The 4,609-nt window shown below is 51.9% G+C and overlaps 1 protein-coding gene and 1 pseudogene across 2 annotated transcripts in view; both read left to right on the forward strand.

Moving 5' to 3' along the window:
* Positions 1-4,609, forward strand: part of ATF6 (activating transcription factor 6) — a 94,261-nt gene that overhangs the window by 47,711 nt on the left and 41,941 nt on the right. The gene's annotated exons all lie outside the window — the stretch shown is intronic.
* LOC105303415 overlaps positions 1-4,609 on the forward strand; it is a 17,127-nt pseudogene that overhangs the window by 1,207 nt on the left and 11,311 nt on the right.

Here is a 4,609-nt window from a genome sequence, read left to right on the forward strand (position 1 = left end):
GTGGCCCCACGGGGCCGGGCCGCTCAGGTCAGCATGGAGCTGAGGTCAGGCGGGCAGTTGGTACCGAGGAACGATATGCTCCTTGCTGGCTTTGTCACCCCTGTGCATGAGCCAAGGAGGAGGGGAAACGGGCACGTTTCTGGGAGGCCGGTGGTGGGATGCCCATCGGCTGTGGAGAAGTCGGGGTCCTGACACTCCTGCTGGGGAGGACGTGTCAGCCACCCGGCAGGCTGTGCGAGTGTACGTGTGTACACAGCCCCTGCACGTTGTGGAGTAGATCGTGCAGAAAACGTGTAGCTGTTTTCGTGCTGTCTCTTTCCCATTAAATGCAAACCTGTGGTCCGTAGAGCTGCCATACGCGTGTGTGGGTGTGCTGCGTGTCAAGCCAGGGACACACGAGCTCGAACGCCTCCACGGTCTGGGCCCGGGCTTTTCCTTTTCCTTTTTCGAAGAATGTAGCAGGGCCGGGGTTATAGATAAGCACACACTAACCACGGAGTAAGCAGTTCATTCTCTGGTTGTCAGCGCTCGCTACTGAAACGCTCAGGAAACTCAGTTCCTTTCCTGAGGTTTCAATACCTAGGAGCCCAGAATTTCAGGACCAGAGAACTGTCACGTTTGAAGGTTAGGGAAGCGTTCCATGGTTTTGGTCATGGATCGAATGTGCTGGGAGATTTGGAAGACTTCGGTGACGCGGCTCACGATGTCTGCCTTTTCGTAGACTTCCCAGTGCTCGGCCTGTTCTCGAGGTCTGTCTGTCGTTTCTGCGCTGCACCGGCCTCCCGCTGGCTTTCAGCAGCAGGGGGCGGCTGGGAGCAGGGTCTCCGCAAGGCTCCAGCGGGCCCGGCTCATGAGAACTAAGTGTGTGCTTTACTGTTGACACAGTCATGTTTGAAGTGGAAGAAAAGAATAAACTTCTGCAAGTGGGACCCAGCGCTGCGGAGGGGAGGCTTGGCGGATGTGAAGGCGAGTGCGCTGAAGGTGCACGCCGTGGGGTTACCGCAGAAACGCGTTCCATTCGCATCTGGCCCAGGACTCCTCCGAGGTTCGGGCCAGGTTTTCTATTCGATCCAAAGAGTTGGGTATATATTCGCAGTTGCAATTGTCAAGCCATGTGTTGAAGTCACGGTTAGTGATGTCTTTCTAAGAAAGAGAAGTATTTTTTACAGAAAATATTCCTAGCTTTAAAGGGACAGCATTTTACAAAGGAAGATGGATGGTACTTTTAAAAATACGTGCTTTACGTTTCTCGTGTTTGTGAAAGCTATTTCTTATTAGTTAGCGGTCTTCCTCACGCGGGGAAACTGCCAGGGCGCTCACGTTCGGTTTGGATTTTTCGTTTCTTGATTACTGATTTGTCCCATCTCGGTCTTACGTATTAAGGAGAAGCAAGGACGAACTTGAACCTAATGAGAAAACAGTAGTTAGAGACATCTTTTTGCATTTTTTCTTGTTTTAACAGTGGGGTAAGGAGTTAATTTTATCATGGTGACTATAATCTATGTCCTGGGACAGGAATTTGGTTCTTAAATCCTGGATTGTCCTTTCTGTTCCTGCTAGAATGGAAAGAAGAGTAGTAATGACCTCATGCTTGTTTTTTCTTCAATTTTTCGATGTAGAATACGCTAACAGTTTCATCAGAAAGGTGAGTGGCAGCATTTCTCGTGCAGAAGATTGTAGACTTTTTCTCCCACTTAGGTTCTTAATTCCATGGACAGAAATTATTGCAATTGGTACTGTATGGTTGTATTGGAAACTAAGAAATATAGAGATTCTGAAGCCCGAGGCTTTGCTTAGTATAAAGTAGACATGACAGAGCCAATAAGCGGCTGCATTATTTTATTCTGTAATTGGACGTGTATTTAACAAGTATTTTGATATCTAAAGTAGGAGGAGCGTGGACTGTTTCGCGGTTTGTCATCTGCTAAACCAGCTCTTTCCCGGATGTGCCCTCCCTCCCACCCCACTGCTGCACCTTCTCCCTCTCTGTGGTTGAGCCACCGGCAGAGGCGCCCATGGGCGACCGCAGCGCCCCTGCCCCGTGTCCTGGCCGAGCTCACGCTCTCCTGTTCTGACTTCCTTCAGGTTTCGCCCGCACCCAGCGTCGCCGTGTCGTTCCAGGTGTTCACGGCTTGCGCGCCTGTCGGTGCTGCCTCTTTCTCCCCGCTTGACTCGCTCTGGTGTGGTTTGGAGCAGGGCTTGCTGGGAAATAACTCGTTCTCAAACTTCCAGGTCACTCTGATGGTATAACTGATGCATTCATAAGAAAAAAATCCCATAAAGTTGAATGTATATTTTTTTCTTAATGCTTTCCTGCGCTAGTGTATTCAGGGAGGGAGGGGCGGGCTAAAGGCCATAAAGCCAGCTAAAGCCTGGCTTCCGGAGCGCGGGACAGAAGCAGGCGGCAGGAGCGAAAGCCCCAGCTAAGGTGGTAAGCTGAGTCCGGAGCGGGGGGCCGGCGCTGGGGGCAAAGGAGGCAGAGTGGGGTCACTTTTCCTAGAACTCCAGTGCACTCCGAGGTGTGGTGCCGCCCTCTGGTCCACCGGTACCCCGAGAGGCCCTTTTCATCTTCTGGGGCAGTTGCCCACTAAAAGTCGGGTCTCTCCGATGCCGACATGCCAGCTCCACTCCCGCCTGATACTTCTTTTTCAAATGAGATGGACGCCACTTCGGGAACACTTTTAATTTCTGGCATATTTTCTGCTTTCGGTACCTGTCCCTCAGATCAAAAGGAGACACCTAACTTGCCTTCTCATCTGTGTCAGATACCTACAGAGTGTCACACACACAGCGAGGACCGGAGCTGTCTCCTGGGCCTGCCTCAGAAATGCCCCCCTCTCTCTGTGAGCACTTTCTGTACTCGCAGGTCCGGCCGCGTCGGTCTCTTCTGAGCTGTTCGTCAGCAGTGCCATGCGTGTGGCCTGGGTTAAGTCACAGGGTCTTGCTGTGGCGGGGGAAGCGGAGGAGACGGCCCCGCGGCCGGCAGTCCCCTGCTTGTGCTCCGGTCCGCGTGCCGCGTCGGAGCCGTGCCTGTCATTCCTGATCCTGCGGCAGCACAGCAAGAAGGTCTGGTCAGATATGGACGGTTAGCGCCGCCTTTGGAGAACTGCGCTGACAGCCTCGTCTGGTGACCCACAGGCCGTCATCGACCAGAGAGCGGGGTTGACAGCACGGACCGCGTTCTCGTGTCTTGGAAGCCAGTGTTAGGCCCAGGCACAGCCTGGCCCGCTCTTCTGAGAAGACGGTCGCGAGGGGTCTCGAGGGCTTTGTGAACTGTTGTTCCGCTGCGCAGCCTGACTTAAAAAGTCCTCGCCGTGTCGGTCCCTGACTGTTTGAGCTAAAAGGCTCATCTCTCTGTCCTGAGCCTCTTCAGAGCGGAGAGCGTCTCGTGCTTTTCCGTTACCGCCCCTGGTGCTCGGCACAGCGCCGCCTCGCAGAGCAGTCTTAGGCGTGCTGCACTGAAAGAAGCCCCAGTGCTGGAGCTGCATTGTTTCCATCGTCTCTTAGGGACTCTTTTTACATCTGTTGCTTAAGGAAACTTGAGTCTATTTTAGTGATCCAAGAAGTAATAAGCAGTGCCGAACTCCGGGAGAAAGTTCTTTCGAGACGACTGAGCAGAGACGCATCGGCTTCGTTCTTGTCTCAGAATCTAAGCTCTAGAGAGAAGAAATCACGTGGGTGACATGTTTAACAACCCACGGGACTGCAAGGTACTTGCATCCTCATGTTTGAACATTTGGCAGAAACGTTTTGGAGTGTATTGTCATTAGAACTTCCTGCTTTCTTTTCTGGAGAAAGGTTGCTGTCTGGTATCCATAGGGATTCAAGCAGCATGAGCCAGAAACTTGAAACTTTGGGCAAAGTAGAGGGAAGGCTGTAACGGTGCAGAAAGGCCGACAGGTGATGTGACTGGAAGACCACTTAAAAACAAGTCACAAACGAGCAGTGATATTTCCTAAATTAATGCCTAGATGACTACCTAATACATGCTCGGAAGAGTGGCCCGTTTTCTTAACACATAGCACTTATTTTTTGGAAGTTTCTGTTTGGTGTGTGTAACTACGCAGCCACCCAGACAGCAGGAGCCTCCCTGGTGCTCAGAGGCAGCTGGCGTGCAGAGTCCGCCCCCCAGGGGCCTCGGCCGCCCTCAGTGCGGGACCTCACGGCGGGGGCGCGCGCGGGTCTGCGGTCTGGCCGTGTTCTTATCTACACCGTCACGGCCTCCTAGCCAGATTCTTTCTCTAGTTGGAAAAGAAATGTGAATATGTGAGTTTGGAAAGATACTTGCTTAAAAAAAGTCTTATCGCAGTAGAGAGACATTTTGAAAAACCTTTTAGAAGGTGTTTTTTCCTTCTAATTTTTAACTCACTTCGAAACGCACTCTCATCCAAGTCTAAAGCACATTATAAAAAACAGCTGATTTGTCTGAGTGCCCGCTTAACCCAGGGTAACTTAGTGATCACACCGGTCACAGTCCGTGTCCGTGTCTGGTCAGCTGTGTGCAAATGCTGACGCCTCTCATGTCCAGGAACAGTGTACTTCACGAGTCTCTTTTACCTACGTCATCTTGTTAGTGTCTTTCACGTGGCAGCGTCAGTATTCCTAGTCC

Source organism: Pteropus vampyrus, unplaced genomic scaffold (assembly GCF_000151845.1).
Source record: "Pteropus vampyrus isolate Shadow unplaced genomic scaffold, Pvam_2.0 Scaffold304, whole genome shotgun sequence".
NCBI lineage: Eukaryota > Metazoa > Chordata > Mammalia > Chiroptera > Pteropodidae > Pteropus > Pteropus vampyrus.